Genomic DNA, 19400 nt, shown 5'->3' on the forward strand with positions numbered 1-19400 from the left:
TATAGATTGGAAAAGAAGATGCCCAACTCTCAACAAGGTAGACATGTCTTAGTTGCCCTGGAACATGTAAAGGAAGGAATAACGAGGCTGAGGGAAGTGGGCATGGTGAAGGCCCACCAGGGCCATGCTCCACAAGAGGGCCCAGAGGACACAACCTTCCACCAGAGCCTCAGGAACATGATGGTGAAAGGGACCTGCATCACTAAGTATAGGGGTGTTGTCCTCTGCAGGCTGCGGGTGATGGTAATAAAGATGGTCCCAGAGTTGCATTTATCCATATCCCTGGGGAGAGTGTGGCCCTGAAGAGACAGAGAAGAAGTGGTGGCAGTGACCTGAAAAAGCAGAGGGCATGGTTACTATGGCAACTTCAGAGTAGCAGCCAGGAGAACTCAAGTTGCAGGGAATGTGGGGAAGGTTAATAGAGGGTGGTGTCCCAGGGTTAGGACAGGCAGCCAACAAGGGCGCTGCTTGATATCTATGATAGGAATGAAAGAATTGAGGAGCAGGAGGGTGAAGGTGTTTGACCCAATACAAAGTCATGATCCCATCCTCAATGCCTAGACCTCAGCCAAGATTCAGATTCAGATCTCAGTGACAGAGAAGGAGTCCATATCCCTAGGAGGAAGACCCTGCAACCCTGTGGAAGTATATGCTGGCACAATTCCCTCAATCATTTGGCAAAGGAACCTATAGACATTTACTTGGGTGGTTGTACACTGGGGAAAGGAAACACGCAGAACTGGAGGGATTATTGACACTGGGTGTGAGCTGACATTGATGCCCAGATGCCCACAGCACTCATGTCTCCCATCACAGTGGGGCTTATGGAGGCCAGGGAGTAAACCTGGACAAATTATGGCCCACAATGGGACCACTGGGCCAACAGACCCAACGCTGGATATCTTTCAATTCCCTGAGTGCATAATTGACACTGCTGCACTGCTAAGTGGAGTCACCCCCACACTGGGTCCCTAGTCTGTGGAGTAAGGACTCTCATTGTGCTGAAAGCCAAAGGGAAACCTCTGACACTGCCCACATCCTGGCCAAATCAAAAATCATAGTGTGTCCCAGGGTGGGTCTTGTGGAAGACACTGAAAGTATTATGGGGTCGCACCAACATTAGAGAGCTGAAGGATGTGGGGTGGTGTTGGGGCTGTCTATTGTCTCTATGTAATCCAGCAACCTGTCCCTGAGGGAAAGTGGTAAGGCCTAAAGAATGAATGAGATTACTCCAGGTCTGGCCAAGTAGGAGTTATAATTGCAGCTTTTATGTTGTCTGGTTATCACTGGTAGAGCAGGTTAATAAAGCCCAGGGCACACAGTGTGCTGCTGTGGATTTGGTGAGTGCATTCCTTTCCACTCCAATTAGAAAGTGGATATGGGCTGGGCGCGGTAGCTCATGCCTGTAATCCCACCTTTGGGAGGCCGAGGCCGGTGGATCACCTGAGGTCAGGAGTTCTAGACCATCCTGGCCAACATGGCAAAACCCCATCTCTATTGAAAATACAAAAATTAGCCAGGCGTCATGTCAGGTGCCTGTAATCCCAGCTACTCGGGGGGCCAAGGCAGGAGAATCACTTGAACACAGAAGGCAGAGGTTGCAGTGAGCCGAGATCACGCCATTGCACTCCAGCCTAGGGGACAAGAGCAAGACTTTGTCAAAAAAGAAAGGAAGGAAGGAAGGAAGGAAGGAAGAGGATATGGAGTGATTCACATTCATGTGGAATCAACGACACATTTATTTATTGTTTGCCTCAGGGCTATTGTAACACCTGTGCCCTCTATAGTATAGGCTTAAGACTGTACTGGACATACTGCATATCCTTTAGGATATTAAATCAGCACATTTCATTGACAACTTCATGTTGACTGGAGTAGATGAGCAGCAGGAAGAAAGTGCACTGTAGCCCTTTGCAAAACACACGCACCCCACAAGGTGAAGATAAACCTTATACAGTTTCAAAGGTGGGCACTGAAGTGAAGTTTTATGGGTGAACAAGTGCCAAGTGTTTAGGGAAATGCAGGTGTGTCCCCTCCAAGGTAAAAGAAAAACTGTTGCATCTTGCACCCTCACCAGAAGCAAGGAAGCACGCTGCTTGGTGAGCCTCTTTGAATTATAACAACACCACATTCCACATCTAGACATTTTGCTTTGGCCCACAGTCTAGGTGACATAGGAGGATGCCAGCTTCAAGTGGGGCCTACACAGGAAAGGACCCTGCAGCAGATCCAGGCCATGGTACAAGCAGCCACCATCCCTCAGACCCCCTGGGGCTGGTGGTGCCAGTGGTGGGGAAAGACACAGGATGGAGCTGAACCAAGCACCAGTGGGAGAGTCACAGTGGAGGGCCTGGGATTCTGGAGTACGATCATGTCATCCACAGTAGAGACACATGCCCCCTGTTAGAAGCAACTTTTAGTGTTCCTTGTCCTGATTCAATAGAATGCTTGACCACGGGATACCAAGCAACTACGGGGTTCCAAGTGCCTGTGTGACCCACAAAGTCATAGATGGTACAGGCCCAACAGCATTCATCATCAGGTGAAAACAGTCCACCTGGGTTGAGCTTGAATCCCTTGCTGACACCCACAGAAAACACCAAGTCTGAAGTGGCACTGAACTACCAAACAGACAAATGGCAGTTAGCCAGCCTTCACCATGGGTCAGCCCAGGCCTGGTAGGATGAGTGCATGAATGGAGCAACCACAGTGGCAGGCATGAGGCTCCGTAAGGGGCCAGCAGCACTGACTTCCCCACACCAAGGCAGATCCAGCTGCTGCCACCTCTGAATGTCCAACTCATCAGCAATTGAGGCCCATGATGTGCCCTAGTGGGGCACTATTTCTTTACATGACTACCCACTAAGTAACAAGTTGACTACATTTAGCTACTTCCAACCTGGAAGGGCCAGAGTTTCATCTTCACAGGGTTAGGTACCGATTCTATGGGTGGGTTTTCCTGTCCTGCTCTCAGACACAGCCAGCACCACTCTCTGGGTGCTGTTGACATTCCTGGTCTGCAGGCTAGGCAGTGCTCCTAGCCCATTATCTGCCTGAAGGACCCACTTTGCAGGGAAAGTTTCAGTGTTTCCACGGCTGTGGGTTCCACTAATCCTATCACCATCTGCACTACCCAGGAGCTGCCAGCCACAAGGAAGGCTGGACAGGTCTTCTACAGGCACAACTCAGTGCCAGCCTGGAGGAAGCACTCTGAGGGGTGGGTGCCGTCTTTCAGGACACAGCGCATTGTTTGAATCAGAGACGTCTCTAGAGTTCTGTGTTATCAATAGGAAGAACATGTGTGTCCAGAAATCAAAAGGCGGAAGCAGGTTTGGCTCCATGTCCAATCTCCTAGATTCACTCAATGGGGTATTTCGCATATTTTATCTCCCAACACTGGGCTGTGCAGGATACGAGGTTCTGGTTTCCAAAGGAGTGTACCCCTAAAAGGAGACAAAAGACAGCCCACTGAACTACACATTACTTTAGTCACCAGAGAAGTTTGGACAGTGTGTGCCCAGAGACCACTTGGTGAGAAGAAGATTCTCCTCCTCTCCAGGCCCAGGTAATAAATAGATCCTCATCCCCAGGAGAAGGCATGGCTGTTTCACACAAGGGTAGAAGTGTGTGTGGAAACCAGAGATCCACCTGGGAGCCTTCTGGTTTCCCTTGCCCCATTGTAAGTGTGAGCAGAATCATCCAGCAAATCAGCCTGAGAGGATTTGATTTCCAAGGGCCCAGACCCGCCAGGGCAGAAGGTTTGAGTCACACTCGTGGGTAATCTCCCAAGGCCCTGCTCTTGTGCTCTGACATCCTCAGTACATTGGTGCTGAGGCCCTGCTTCCCATGGGCTGTTCCCAACGACTGATGGGTCATACCAGTGACACTAAGGCAGGACATTCCTAGGAGACAGGGGACTCCTCTGATGGCCAATTGTAGCTCGAGGACTCCTCTATGGCCTTGCTCAGTGAAGCCCTCAGATGATGCAGGCCTAGGCTGACAACTGGACTGCAACCTTGTGAGAGGCCCTGAGCCAGAAGCACTCAGGGAAACCTCTCCTGGATTTCTGATCATTGGAAACTGTGGGAGATGAGGAATATTTGTTGTTTTGAGCTGCTAAGTTTTACATAATTTGTTATGCAATAGTAAATAATTAATACATTTTCACAAGACAGGATGCATTATTACAGTTAATTTGCATTTGCTCTAAATTTATCATCATCATCATTATTATTTTTGAGACAGGGTCTCACTCTGTCACCCAGGCTGGAGTGCAGTGGCATGATCACCATGCACTGCAGTGTCGACCTCCTGGGCTCAAGGGATCCTCTGACCTCAGCCTCCTGAGTAGCTGGGACTATAGTCATGAACCACCATGCCAGGCTAATTTTCTAGTTTTTTTGTAGAGATGAGAGTTTCACCATGTTGCCCAGGCTGATCTTGAACTTCTGGAGTCAACAAGTCTGCCTTCCTCTGCCTTCCGCAGTGCTAGGATGGCAGGCGTGAGCCACCACCCCTGCCTAACTTAATTATAAGACATTAAACATGTAACTTAGTTTTAAAAGGAAAGGAGAAGTTCCATGGCTGAAGACGATGTATTTTATTATCGTTCACAATGATCACTTTACTTGCACTTCAATTTCCAACTGTGTCCCAATTAAACACAAAAGGAAGATTCATCCCTTGCTAGAGTGATTCTATGATGGCCCCAACAACCACCTCCTGGTCATTCACCTTCCCCCAGTTATTCGACCAACTCTAATGTAGGTGCTGCTGTGAAGGAATTTAGCAGACATAATAAAGGGGCTCAATTAGTTGACTTTAGGCTGGGTTTATGCTGCTTGGACTGTCCTAATCAGGAAAGTCCTTGAAAGGACTGGGTTCTTCCTGAGCATAGAGATTCACAGTGTGAGAGGGACTCAGCATGAGGGGTTTCCTCCACTGTGGGCTTTGAAAATGAAGGGGCTGTGTAGGAAACAACACTGGTGGGCACCAGGAATTGAGTACAGCCCTCCCTGTTCTCTACATTGACAGCCAGCAAGGAACAGGGACCTCAGTCTTAAAACTGCAAGAAAGCGCATTCTGCCACCTCTGTATAAGCCTAAAGGAGGATTCAAAATGAAGACTCAGATTTGGGAAGCCTGGAACAGAGATTCCATCTACATCATGCCCAGATTTCTGACTAAGGTACTATAAACAGATAAATGGGTGTTGTTTGGCCAGGCGTGGTGGTGCACTCCTGTAATCCTAACATTTGAGGAGCTGACACAGGAGGATCACTTGCAGCCAGGAGTGTGAGACCAGCCCAGGTAATACAGTGAGACACTCGTCTCTACACTTTTTTTTAAAATTAGCTAGGTGTGGTGGCACTTGTCTGCAGTCCTAGCTACTCTGAAGACTGAGGCAGGAGGATTCCTTGAGCCCAGGAGTTTGAGGCTGCAGTGAGCCATGATCATGTGACTGCACTTCACCCTGGATGACAGTTTTTAGAGACTCTGTCTCTAAAAACAAATGAATACAATAAATAAAAACAAATAAATAAATACAATAAATGGATGTTGTTTAAAGCCAATGTTTGTGATAATTTGTTACACAGTCTTATAAAATTCATACACAGGCTCAACAGACTAATGGAATGAACTGGTGAATTGATATATACACTAGTTACATAAAATAAAATCTTTCTGAACTTTTTCAGTGTTTTACATTTTATAATTATCTGTGATGCAATTTAATACACTCATATTTCATTCATTCAGTCAACAAAAATTAATTTAGTCCCTACAATGAACCCGGTATCCCCTCATATGCTCACGAGCCTGACATTCTAGAAGCTTCACAAGACCAAGGTGGAGCCACTGGAGTGTTTTAGGTGGAGAAATGACACACTTTGACTCACATTAGCAGGACCAGTCACGTAGCAGGTAATGGAAGAGTGCCAGTGTCACAATTCAGGAGTGACAGTGTGATGGGGACTAAGGGGAGAGGAGGGGCTGAGTGATAAGAGGGATGGAGGGAAGGGCTGGAGAAGCAGTAGGTGAGGAAAAGGAGCAGAGGAATAGAATTCAAAAGCAGCACAACTCTTAGGTTTGAACACTTTTTTTAATGGTATTTCAATAGATCCATCTACAGAGCCTCGCAGGGTGTTACTTGCAGTTGGCCTTTAATACCTTAAGTGGGTCTGCTTAAAAACTAATTGTTTTTATGTTAATCAGGTTTTAAAAATACTAAGTGTTCCTAAGAAATATACACACCACTTAGATGTGGATACTTCCTAAAAACAGGCAGTGCATGAGCACTGGTGATGGGCATTGTGACTGCATCGAGCGCTTGCAACTTTGAGGTGAATAAAGTCTGTACTGACTCCTGGTTGCAACACATAGGAACACAGTGGCTACTTTGTATTGAGGAGATGTCCTGGACTCACAGAAACTCAGGGCTATGGAATAAAGATAAATTTAAAATACCACAAGCGGGAGTCACAGATACCTTGTTTGCAAAAGTGAAACTTAGGAGCTTTGTGAGTCCTGTTGTAATGCTTTTAGACACTTTATATATCAAGGGGCCAAAGTCACATGTTTTTACCGATTAGATTCCTGATCATTCAGGGGTTACCAAGATTCTGCTACCCACTGTAGTTAATACACAAAAAGCAAACTGGTCTCTATACTATCTCATGCACCCAGGCACAACTTTTCCAGATTTAAAGAAAAAGAAAAAAGAAATAAAAGAAAAAAAGCTCTGTCTCTACACCTCCATTCCCAGGGAGAGCTCCCTCTCTGGCACCAAGCTCCCTGGGGTGAGTTTTCTTCTAGAAGAGTCCAGGGGAACAGGTAAGCAGTGGGGAAGCAGGGAGTCCATTTCAGGGACAGGAATTCCCGGATGAAAAGTGAAGGGAGAGGGACGGGGCCCATGACGAGGGTTTCTTCCTGGTTTCTCGGACAGCTCCTGGACCAAGACTCAGGGAACATTGAGACAGAGCGTTTGTCACAGGAGGAGCGGGGTCAGGGCGAAGTCCCAGAGCCCCAGGCATGGCTCTCAGGGTCTCAGGCCCCGAAGGCGGTGCATGGGCTGGGGAGGTGCAGCGTTGGGGATTCCCCATCTCCGCAGAGTTTCTCTTCTCCCTCTCCCAGCCTGCGACGGGTCCTTCTTCCTGGACACTCACGACGCGGACCCAGTTCTCTCTCCCACTGAGTGTCGGGTTTCTAGGGAAGCCAATCAGCGTCGCGCGGCCCCGGTTCTAAAGTCCCCACGCACCCACCGGGACTCGGAGTCTCCCCAGACGCCGACGATGGGGTCATGGCGCCCCGAACCCTCCTCCTGCTGCTCTCGGGGACCCTGGCCCTGGCCGAGACCTGGGCGGGTGAGTGCGGGGTCAGGAGGGAAACGGCTTCTGCCGTGAGGAGCGACAGGTCCGTCTGGCTGGGGCGCAGGACCCGGGGAGCCGCGCCGGGAGGAGGGTCGGGCGGGTCTCAGCCCCTCCTCGCCCCCAGGCTCCCACTCCATGAGGTATTTCAGCACCGCCGTTTCCCGGCCCGGCCGCGGGGAGCCCCGCTTCATTGCCGTGGGCTACGTGGACGACACGCAGTTCGTGCGGGTCGACAGTGACGCCGTGAGTCTGAAGATGAAGACGCGGGCGCGGTGGGTGGAGCAGGAGGGGCCGGAGTATTGGGACCTACAGACACTGGGCGCCAAGGCCCAGGCACAGACTGACCGAGTGAACCTGCGGACCCTGCTCCGCTACTACAACCAGGGCGAGGCGGGTGAGTGACCCCGGCCCGGGGCGCAGATCACTTACTCCCCGCTCCATGCCTCACGGACGGCCCTGGTCCCGAGTCTCCGGGTCCAAGATCGACCCCGAGGCTGCGGGACCTGCAGAGATCCTCGACCCGGGAGAGCCCCAGGCGCCTTTACCTGGTTTCATCTTCAGTTGAGGCCAAAATCTCCGCAGGTTGCTAGGGGCCGGGCCGGGGCTCGGTGGGCGGGGCTGACCGCGGGAACTGAGCCAGCGTATCACATCCTCCAGGGAATGTTTGGCTGTGACCTGGGGCCCGACGGGCGTCTCCTCCGCGGGTATGAGCAGTATGCCTACGACGGCAAGGATTACATCGCCCTGAACGAGGACCTGCGCTCCTGGACCGCCGCGGATACCGCGGCTCAGATCACCCAGCGCAAGTTATGAGGCGGCTAATGTGGCTGAGCAAAGGAGAGCCTACCTGGAGGGCACCTGCATGGAGTGGCTCCGCAGACACCTGGAGAACGGGAAGGAGACGCTGCAGCGCGCGGGTACCAGGGGCCATGGGGAGCCTGCTCGATCTCCTGTAGATCTCCCGGGCTCGCCTCGCACAAGGAGGGGAAGAAAATGGAAACACCACCAGAATATCGCCCTCCCTCCTGTCCTGACGGAGAGGAATCCTCCTGGGTTTCCAGATCCTGTATCAGAGATTGACTCTGAGGGCCCACCCTGCTCTTCCTGGGACAATTAAGGGATGAAGTCTCTGAGGGAGTGGAGGGGAAGACAATCCCTGGAAGACTGATCCGCGGTCCCCTTTCACCGCACAGCAACCTTGGGCACCTGGACTTTTCCTCTCGGGCCTTGTTCTCTGCCTCACACTCAATGTGTCGGAGTCTGACTCCAGCTCCTCTGAGTCCCTTGGCCTCCACTCAGATCAGGACCAGAAGTCCCTGCTACCCCGCTCAGAGACTAGAACTTTCAAAGGAATAGGAGATTATCCCAGGCGCCTGTGTCCAGGCTGGTGTCTGGGTTCTGTGCTCCCTTCCCCACCCCAGGTGTCCTATTCATCAGGATGGTCACATGGGCGCTGCTGGGGTGTCCCATGAGGAATGCAAAGTGCCTGAGTTTTCTGACTCTTCCTTTCAGACCCCCCCCCCCCCAGACACACGTGACCCACCACCCTGTCTCTGAACATGAGGCATAATGAGGTGCTGGGTTCTGGGCTTCTACCCTGCGGAGATCACATTGACCTGGCAGTGGAATGGGGAGGACCAGACCCAGGCCATGGAGCTCGTGGAGACCAGGCCCGCAGGGGATGGAACCTTCCAGAAGTGGGCGGTTGTGGTAGTGCCTTCTGGAGAGGAACAGAGATACACATGCCATGTGCAGCACAAGGGGCTGCCCAAGCCCCTCATCCTGAGATGGGGTAAGGAGAGAGATGGGGGCGGTCATGTCTCTTAGGGAAAGCAGGAGCCCCTCTGGAGACCTTTAGCAGGGTCGGGGCTGGGTCCTGGAGGTCAGAACCCTCACATTCCCCTCCTTTCCCAGAGCCCTCTCCCCAGCCCACCATCCCCATTGTGGGTATCATTGCTGGCCTGGTTCTCCTTGGAGCTGTGGTCACTGCTGTGATGTGGAGGAAGAAGAGCTCAGGTGGGGAAGGGGTGAGGAGTGGGGTTTGAGTTTTCTTGTCCCACTGGGGGTTTCAAGCTCCAGGCAGAAATGTGTTCTGCCTGGTTACCGGGAAGCACCATCCACACTCATGGGCCTACCCAGCCTTGGCCCTGTGTGCCAGCACTTACTCTTTTGTAAGCACCTGTGACAATGAAGGACACATTTATCACCTTGATGATTGTAGTGATGGGGATCTGACCCCAGTAATCACAGGTGAGGGGAAGGTCCCTGCTGAGGACAGACCTTAGGAGGGCAGTTGGTCCAGGACCCACATCTGCTTTCCTTGTTTTTCCTGATCCTGCCCTTGGTTTGCAGTCACACATTTCTGGAAACTTCTCGAGGGTCCAAGACTAGGAGGTTCCTCTAGGACCTCATGGCTCTGCTACCCTCCTGGCCTCTCACAGGACGTTTTCTTCCCGCAGATAGAAAAGGACGGAGCTACTCTCAGGCTGCAAGTAAGTATGAAGGAGGCTGATCCCTGAGACCCTTGGGATATTGTGTTTGGGAGCCCATGGGGGAGCTCACCCACCCCACAATTCCTCCTCTAGCCACATCTCCTGTGGGATCTGACCAGGTTCTGTTTTTGTTCTACCCCAGGCAGCCAAAGTGCCCAGGGCTCTGATGTGTCTCTCACGGCTTGTAAAGGTGAGACCCTGGGGAGGCTGATGTGTGTGGGTTGTTGGGGTAACAGTGGATATAGCTGTGCTATGGGGTTTCTTTGACTTGGATGTATTCAGCACATGATGGGCTGTTTAAGGTGTGACCCCTCACTGTGAGTGATATGAATTTGTTCATGAATATTTTTTCTATAGTGTGAGACAGCTGCCTTGTGTGGGACTGAGAGGCAAGATTTGTTCATGCCTTCCCTTTGTGACTTCAAGAACCCTGACTTCTCTTTCTGCAAAGGCATCGGAATGTGTCTGTGTCCCTATAGGCATAATGTGAGGTGGTGGGGAGACCAGCCCACACCCGTGTCCACCATGACCCTCTTCCCCACACTGACCTACATTCCTTCCCCAATCACCTTTCCTGTTCCAGAGAAGTGGTGCTGGGATGTCTCCATCTCTGTCTCAACTTCATGGTGCACTGAGCTGTAACTTCTTACTTCCCTATTAAAATTAGAATCTGAGTATAAATTTACTTTTTTCAAATTATTTCCATGACAGGTTGATGGGTTAATTAAAGGAGAAGATTCCTAAAATTTGAGAGACAAAATAAATTGAAGACATGAGAACCTTCCAGAGTCCACGTGTTTCTTGTGCTGATTTGTTGCAGGGGAGGAGAGTAGATGGGGCTGTGCCCAGTGTGTGCTCAGGCCACCATGGGCTTTATGTGGTCACAGCTCACCTGGGTCATCTTTGCTGCTCCATTGTCCTTGGCCCTTCAGTAGAACCTTGTCCCACCAGCACCTGTGATCACAGGGACTTGGATATCACCTAGGGTGGTCCCTACACATCGAAGTCCTTCCGGTATCAAGAGACAAATTTTCAGACCCCTGTATCTTTTGCCCTCCTTCCAGGTCTCTTTCCTGGATTGTATTTTCCATCTTTTTCCCCAACCTCCTTAAAGGAAGCAGATTCTGAAATTTGCAGAGAGGAAGGGTCCCATAGTTTCTCATTGTAGGTAACTTTCTGTTGGAACTCCTCTTCTGCTCCCCTACTCTTCTTCCTGCCTGAGTTGTAGTAATCCCAGTGCTGGCTCCAATCCAAACTCATGCATTTATAAAGCAGAGTCTAATTTAGATTTATATGGGGTTGGAAAATTGGACCCACAAGGCTAGGATTATCTTTCCTGAACAGAAAAATATGGCTGTGTGCTGCAGTGTGCAGGAGGGTTGGTGTGGGAGGAGGTGGGAAGGACACACAAGCAGCCCTGGTGAGAAAAGCACTGGCAGCACTGATGTTGGTGTGAGATGATGTTGTTCTTTCGCTACATTAATAAAGATATTGCCTTTAGAATACAGAGGTGCTCTACAGTGATCATGAGGTATATGACTGTTTTTGCATTTAGAAAACATAATTAAAGTAAAAACAGAAAAATTTCTGGCCTTGTGGTGTATACGTTCTAGATGCAAGCTTGTCCAACCCGCAGCTCTCGGGCTGCATGTGGCCCAGGACAGCTTTGAATGTAAGAAGTTTTTTTGCTTATCTGTGGTAGCAAATATCATGAAAATTATGCACGCACATTTTTTTCTTTTTTCTATTCTTTCTGCTCATCAGCTGTCATTAGTGTATTTTATGTGTGGCTCAAGACAATGCTTATTCTTCCCAAGTGGCCCAGGGAAGCCAAAAAATTGGACACCTCTGTAGGCAGATGATAGATATAGTATAAGCAGAGTAGGAACAGAAAATGCTTGAGTTAGAAGGTGGCAAGTGCTGTGTGGCAGGTGATCCAGAGGGTGGGCTGTGGGGACAGGAAGGTGGCTGTTGTGCTGGGTGGTCAGCATGGGCCTTGTTGCAAATGTGACCTTGGAGTAAAGATTTGAGGGATGTGAGGAGTTGTCTACAAGGATGTCTGGGAAAGTTCTTTTCAGGCAGGGGAACCTTCAGTGCAGATGCACTAGGGCAGGAAATTGTCTGTGTTCCTGGAAGGAGGAAGAGGCCAGAAGGGCTGGACACAGAGAAACTGAAGTGAGGTCAAAGGTGTGGCTAGAGCAGGTAGCCCTGAAGGGTGTGGGAAGGGTGTTGACTTTTGCTCTGAATGACATGGGGAGGACAGTTTTGAAAAGTGGGACATGGTAGGGCTCATCCTTTGAAAGCTTCTTTCTGGCTGCTGTGCTGAGAACAGAATTGAGAGGTGGGGAACCAGTGATGCAGTGGGGAAAATGGTGGGAAAGGAGTACAGTATTCTAGGATGGACACGTTGCTTACCTTGACTAGGGTGTGAGCAGAGGAAATAGTGAGAAGTGAAGGGATTCTGGATGAATTTGAAGATGGACTCACAGCACTTGCTAATGGATGTGAGAAGAAGAATCAAGGACACCCACAGTATTGGACTGAGTGAGCAGAAGGGTGGAGCTGCTGTCAGTGGAGATGGGGAGACTCTGGCAGGAGCATACAGAGGAGAGGGCATCGCAGGCATTCAATGGAGGAGACATCTATGAGGAATGCAGGTGAGGGGCCCAGATGCCTCTGCAGCTACAGATTCATCATCCAATCACTCTCCTACTCCCACCACCCCTGTGTCTCAGAGCCAGAGCACTGATTCTCCCCTGGGCTGTGTGCACAGGTAGGTGAAAGTCAGGGAAGTTATGGTCTGCTATTGGTTATAATAAGTCACAGATCATTATGCTTTCTCAGATAATTAAAGAAATAATAAGAGAATGTGTAATTAGGACACTTAGAAGACTACAATAATGCAAAGGTTTTTATTCATCTAAAGAAGGTAACACAAGAAAAACAGTTGAGCAAGAAAGAGATAATATTAAAAGGCAGCAAATGACAATGGACAGACTTAAACCCAATGAGGTCAATAATTACATTAAACATAATGGACTCAGACACTCCAATTACAAGACAAATAGTGCAGGGGGGTAAAAATAAATAACTAAATAAATAATCATGGGCTGTTTACAAAAGACATAATTTCAGTAGAAGGTAAAGAAAAGTTGAAAGTAAAAGGATAGAGAATAAATACCAGACAAACATTCATGAAAGACCACATGGAGATGCCATTTAGAAAAATTACAGGATATGAGTCTCCTGAGACATAGAGTACATGTAGACAGCTCACAAGGTCTTTTTCCCTTTTTTCAGAGACAGGGTCTGTTGCCCAGGTTGAAATGCAATGGTGATATCATACCTTACTGTAACCTCAAACTCCTGGGCTGGAGCAATTCTCCTGCCTCAGCCTTCCGAGTAGCTAGGACGAGAAGCCTGTGCCACCACACCTGGCTATAATGTCTCATTTTCTCATTTGCTGTGGTGTGAACAAGGAAACAATACCATGCCATGTATTTGACTTGCAGCAGGTACACAACAAATGTCAGGTGAATGAAGAAATAAAACCACTTAGTAATCCAAGCCATATCCACATTTACATCTTACAGATGAGGAGCAACATCCCAGACAAGTAAAGTAAAATAAATTGATTTACATCATCCAGAGCAGAATCGAGAACACATTCCCTGTGCTAAAGGAATCAGAGCTCTACTAGGGGTCATAGCAGATATCATGCAAGTCAGACATGCTAATTACTAGAACTGGAATTGATACATTTCAAGATATACTAAACAAAGGGTTTGGAAGGATTAACTGAATGCAGAAATAGAGGAAGAAAATGGATTTGTTTAAAAGATGGTTAGAGGTCTCCCTCTCCCTCTCCCGTCTCCCTCTCCCTCTCCCGTCTCCCTCTCCCTCTCCCGTCTCCCTCTCCCTCTCCCATCTCCCTCTCCCTCTCCCGTCTCCCTCTCCCTCTCCCGTCTCCCTCTCCCTCTCCCTCTCCCTCTCCCGTCTCCCTCTCCCTCTCCTTTCCATGGTCTCCCTCTCATACCGGGCCAAAGGTGGACTGTACTGCTGCCATCTCGGCTCGCTGCAGCCTCCCTGCCTGATTCTCCTGCCTCAGCCTGCTGAGTGCCTGCGATTGCAGGCGCGTGCCGCCACGCCTGACTGGTTTTCGTGTTTTTTTGATGGGGACGGGGTTTCGCTGTGTTGGCCGGACTGGTCTCCAGCTCCTAGCTGCGAGTGATCCGCCAGCCTCGGCCTCCCGAGGTGCCGGGATTGCAGACGGAGTCTCATTCACTCAGTGCTCAATGGTGCCCAGGCTGCAGTGCAGTGGCGTGATCTCGGCTCACTACGGCCTCCACCTCCCAGCCGCCTGCCTTGGCCCCCCAGAGTGCCGAGATTGCAGCCTCTGCTCGGCCGCCACCCCGTCTGGGAAGTGAGGAGCGTCTCTGCCTGGCTGCCCATCGTCTGGGATGTGAGGAGCCCCTCTGCCTGGCTGCCCAGTCTGGAAAGTGAGGAGCGTCTCTGCCCGGCCGCCATCCCACCTAGGAAGTGAGGAGCGCCTCTTCCCGGCCGCCATCCCATCTAGGAAGTGAGGAGCGTCTCTGCCTGGCCGCCCATCGTCTGGGATGTGAGGAGCCCCTCTGCCTGGCTGCCCAGTCTGGAAAGTGAGGAGCGTCTCTGCCCGGCCGCCATCCCACCTAGGAAGTGAGGAGCGCCTCGTCCCGGCCGCCATCTCATCTAGGAAGTGAGGAGCGTCTCTGCCTGGCAGCCCATCGTCTGAGATGTGGGGAGCGCCTCTGCCCCGCCGCCCCGTCTGGGATGTGAGGAGCGCCTCGGCCCGGCCGCGACCCCGTCTGGGAGGTGAGGAGCGTCTCTGCCCGGCCACCCCGTCTGAGAAGTGAGGAGACCCTCCGCCTGGCAACCGCCCCGTCTGAGAAGTGAGGAGCCCCTCTGCCTGGCTGCCACCCAGTCTGGGAAGTGAGGAGCGTCTCCGCCCGGCAGCCACCCCGTCCGGGAGGGAGGTGGGGGTCAGCCCCCCGCCCGGCCAGCCGCCCCATCCGGGAGGGAGGTGGGGGGCTCAGCCCCCCGCCCGGCCAGCCGCCCCATCCGGGAGGTGAGGGGCGCCTCTGCCCGGCCGCCCCTACTGGGAAGTGAGGAGCCCCTCTGCCCAGCCAGGAGCCCCTCTGCCCAGCCAGCCACCCCGTCCGGGAGGGAGGTGGGGGAGTCAGCCCCCCACCCGGCCAGCCGTCCCGTCTGGGAGGGAGGTGGGGGGGTCAGTCCCCCGCCCGGCCAGCCGCTCCGTCCGGGAGGGAGGTGGGGGGGGTCAGCCCCCCGCCCGGCCAGCCGTCCCGTCCGGGAGGGAGGTGGGGGGCTCAGCCCCCCGCCCAGCCAGCCGCCCCATCTGGGAGGGAGATGGGGGGGTCAGCCCCCCGCCTGGCCAGCCACCGGGTCTGGGAGCTGAGGGGCACCTCTGCCCGGCCGCCCCTACTGGGAAGTGAGGAGCCCCTCTGCCCAGCCAGGAGCCCCTCTGCCCAGCCAGCCGCCCCGTCCGGGAGGGAGGTGGGGGGGTCAGCCCCCCGCCCGGCCAGCCGCCCCGTCCGGGAGGGAGGTGGGGGGCTCAGCCCCCCGCCCGGCCAGCCGCTCCGTCCGGGAGGGAGGTGGGGGGGGTCAGCGCCCCCTCCCGGCCAGCCGCCCCATCCGGGAGGGAGGTGGGGGGGTCAGCCCCACGCCCGGCCAGCCGCCCCGTCCGGGAGGGAGGTGGGGGCGTCAGCCCCACGCCCGGCCAGTCGCCCCGTCCGGGAGGGAGATGGGGGGGTCAGCCCCCTGCCTGGCCAGCCACCCGGTCCGGGAGCTGAGGGGCGCCTCTGCCCGGCCACCCCTACTGGGAAGTGAGGAGCCCCTCTGCCCGGCCACCACCCCGTCTGGGAGGTGTACCCAACAGCTCATTGAGAATGGGCCATGATGACGATGGCAGTTTTCTGGAGTAGAAAGGGGGGCAAGGTGGGGAAAAGATTGAGAAATCGGATGGTTGCCGTGTCTGTGTAGAAATAAGTAGACATGGGAGACTTTTCATTTTGTTCTGTACTAAGAAAAATTCTTCTGCCTTGGGATCCTGTTGATCTATGACCTTACCCCCAACCCTGTGCTCTCTGAAACATGTGCTGTGTCCACTCAGGGTTAAATGGATTAAGGGCGGTGCAAGATGTGCTTTGTTAAACAGATGCTTGAAGGCAGCATGCTCATTAAGAGTCATCACCACTCCCTAATCTCAAGTACCCAGGGACACAAACACTCTGCCTAGGAAAACCAGAGACCTTTGTTCACTTGTTTGTCTGCTGACCTTCCCTCCACTAGTGTCCTATGACCCTGCCAAATCCCCCTCTGTGAGAAACACCCAAGAATGATCAATAAAAATAAAATAAAATTAAAAAAAAAAAAAAAAAAGATGGTTAGAATCTTTAAAGAAACAACATTTTTTTAAAGTGGCCTTATGTTGACCAAAGCAGAGATGAACTCAAGTGTCAGGTGGGAAAATGCCTAAGTGCAGCTTCTAGACCCAAGGGAGACCTAAAAATCCTGGGACATTTTCGGTTGTCACATGGGGATTGGTGGGAGGGGGTGAATGGGGTGCTGCTGGCAAACCTCCCACAATGCACAGGACAGACCACTCCACAAGATTCTCTGTCCCAAATTGTTAATAGTGCTGCTGTTGAGAAACCTGCCCCAGAGGTAAATGCTGTAATGTCCTCACCATTTCACAGATTAAGAAACTGAGGCACCAGGGGGAGAAGTGTCAGTAAGACCTGAGCTGCAGGTTGAATCCAGGCCACTTGGCTGCAGGGTCTTGGCTCCCCTGGTTAAGTCAGGGACCCAGTAGCCGACCACAAACAATCCCAGCTGCACGGTGCCTTCATGGTCTGTGGGCGCCTTCATGGTCTGTGGCGCCCCCTGGTGTTGACACTGGGCCTGTGGCCAAATGAGGCTTGAGGGAAAAGGAAAAAACAGGTTTGGGTAGGGGGATACTCTTTCAGGCTCTCCAGATTTCCAGCCACGACTCACGCTCAGAAAAAATAATGTCCACCTTAATTATCTCTCCAACCCTGTTTTTCCCTGTCCCGGCTAGTTCCCTCCCTCGACTCCATCAACATCGGCACCTGCCAGACGCCCACCACCCACCATGTAAGGAGTGAAAAGGCCCCAGGACTAAATGACAAGACGAGGTTCCACCCCAGCCATCCCTCCCCTCCTAGAGCTCTAGCTCTGTGCCTTTAGTGCTTAGGCTCTTAACCTGGGGTCCAGGAACCCACTTTCCTATGACACTGCATGAAGAAGTGATGTTACACGCACACATGACTTCACTACAGGACATTGGATATTAATATTCATCAGATCAGCTAGAGGCCCAAGATACCACTCTTCTCCCAACAGTTTGTGATCCTCTGAATTAAAGAAAGGGTAGGGATTGAGGGAGGCCCTAACTCCAAATCTTCTACCACTTCTAGCGAAGTGCTGAGAAGAAGTGCAAGGTACTCAACCTGCTCTGGGGATACAGCAGGAAAGCAGTGTTTGCGGATTTCACATTCCATCAAAGAAAATCCATTTTGACAAAATATCCAAGTCACTTTTCTAAGCCCCAGGCAGCAGTTCAAACAAATAACATCAAAAAACCCAAAATCTTGGCCCAGGTGAAATCATTGAAGCTATAAAACTTTGTGAGACCTGTAGTTAGAGAGAAGGACAATTCAGTTTAGGGCTGCAGCAGAAAATTCCTATATCATATTGTGTTCTTCATCATGAAGGTCCCCTGAAGGGACCTTCTCCCTTCAGCAGTGCATAGTGAGGCCATTTCCGTGTAAAAAGATAGAATCTCCTGGGATTCCTGATGTTTACACTTACTACTCACTCCTTCACTTTGTAGATGCCAACTTCACATTAGACATCTTTCAGTTAATTTCCTTACTCTGTCTAAGCAGAATATTTAAACTTCTTTCTGAAGCAGAAAACCAGAGACTGGTTATGTGAGCTATCACCCCACTCTGTGGCTCTCTTAAGCAATAAGCATAAGAGATTGTGGGCCAACAAAATTTGTAGCAAGGTAAACATAACCCTTCATTTCAGCCTATGTTTCAGCTTGTCTAGTGATGTTCCAGTCTTGCTCCAGTCTTAACATTTTAAAATTTATAATTTTACTTGAATATGATTTTATAAGAAGTCATATATATTCATTTCTGTTGAGTCTGTCAGTGAAAGCCTTCTCAAAACAACTGTGAAGTAAAGACAGGTAAATAAATGCATGGTGCTCCCATGTATTAATGCTCACTGCATCTTACAAATGTGTCAGCCCCACTGCAACAGATGGTGCATCAACAAATGGTGCTGGAAACCTGGATATCCACATGCAAAAGAATGATGCTGGACAAAATTCATGTCCTTCCATTACACCCTTTTCAAAAATTAAGTCAGAATGACTCAAAGAACTAATCTTAAGAATTGAACCTGTAAAACCCTCAAGAAAATACTGAGGAAAATCTATGGACATTAGAATTGGTAGTGGTTTCTTGGCGGGTGACCAATAGTACAAGTAATATAAGAAAAATGACAAATTAGAATGCATCAAAATTTAAAAACTTTTTTGCATCAAAGGACACTATTAAGAGAGTCAAAAGAAAATGCACAGACTAGGAGGAAATATTTGCCAATCACATATCTGATAAAGAATTAATATCCAGAATATGTAAAGAACTACAATTCAACAATAGCAAAACAATCTCATTCAAAAATGAGTAAAAGACATGAATAGACAATTCTCCAAAGAAGATATACAATAAGGACATAAAAATAAGGAATGCTGGTCAGGCATGGTGGCTCATGCCTGTAATCCCAGTACTTTGGGAGGCCGAGGTGGGCGGATCACGAGGTCAAGAGATCAAGACCATCCTGGCCAACATGGTGAAACCCCGTCTGTACCAAAAAAATACAAATATTAGTTGGGCATGGTGGCAGGTACCTGTAGTCCCAGCTACTCAGGAGGCTGAGGTAGGAGAATCACTTGAACCTGGGAAGTGGAGGTTACAGCGAGCCGAGATTGTGCCACTGCACTCCAGCCTGGCAACAGAGCAAGACTCTGTCACACACACAAAAAAAAGGAATGCCAATAAGGACATAAAAATATGGTGAACTTCACTAGACCAAGTGTTGGTGAAGATATGGAGAAACTGGAACACTTGTACACTGCTGGTGAGAGTATACAGTGGTGCAGCCACCATGGAAAACAGAATAGTGATTCCTCAAGAAAGTAAAAATAGAATTACTATATGAGCCAACAATTCCACTTTTGGGCATACCCAAAAGAACTGAAAGCAGGAACTCACCCAGATATGTGTGCACTCAGGCCCATAGCAGCACTATACCCAATATCCAAAAGGTGGAAGCAACCGAGTGTCCATCAGAGGATGACTGGATAAACAACCCACGGTGCACATAAGCATGGAATATTATTCAGCCTTAAAAGTGAATGAAATTCTAATTGGATGAGCCTTGAAAACACT

General features: G+C 50.6%; 1 protein-coding gene and 1 pseudogene across 44 annotated transcripts in view; one reads left to right on the forward strand and one right to left on the reverse strand.

Annotated features, from left to right (window-relative positions):
- LOC104006775 (uncharacterized) overlaps positions 1-19400 on the reverse strand; it is a 123070-nt gene that overhangs the window by 52750 nt on the left and 50920 nt on the right. For 9 of the 44 annotated variants that reach the window (XR_010157655.1, XR_002944367.3, XR_010157626.1 and 6 more), the window contains one exon: positions 16530-16834. The exons of 5 other annotated variants lie outside the window; for them this stretch is intronic. The gene's annotated coding sequence lies outside the window, so the exon portion shown is untranslated. Of the gene's footprint in view, positions 1-6083; positions 7685-7914; positions 8089-8216; positions 9090-9649; positions 9856-10409; positions 10516-16529; positions 16835-19223; positions 19356-19400 lie in introns of those variants that run through there. 30 more of the 44 variants (XR_010157654.1, XR_010157622.1, XR_010157617.1 and 27 more) reach the window with 11 other exon arrangements.
- On the forward strand, positions 7067-10309 carry LOC100611422 (patr class I histocompatibility antigen, A-126 alpha chain-like; annotated as a pseudogene).

This window comes from Pan troglodytes, chromosome 5, assembly GCF_028858775.2.
Source record: "Pan troglodytes isolate AG18354 chromosome 5, NHGRI_mPanTro3-v2.0_pri, whole genome shotgun sequence".
Taxonomy (NCBI): Eukaryota; Metazoa; Chordata; class Mammalia; order Primates; family Hominidae; genus Pan; species Pan troglodytes.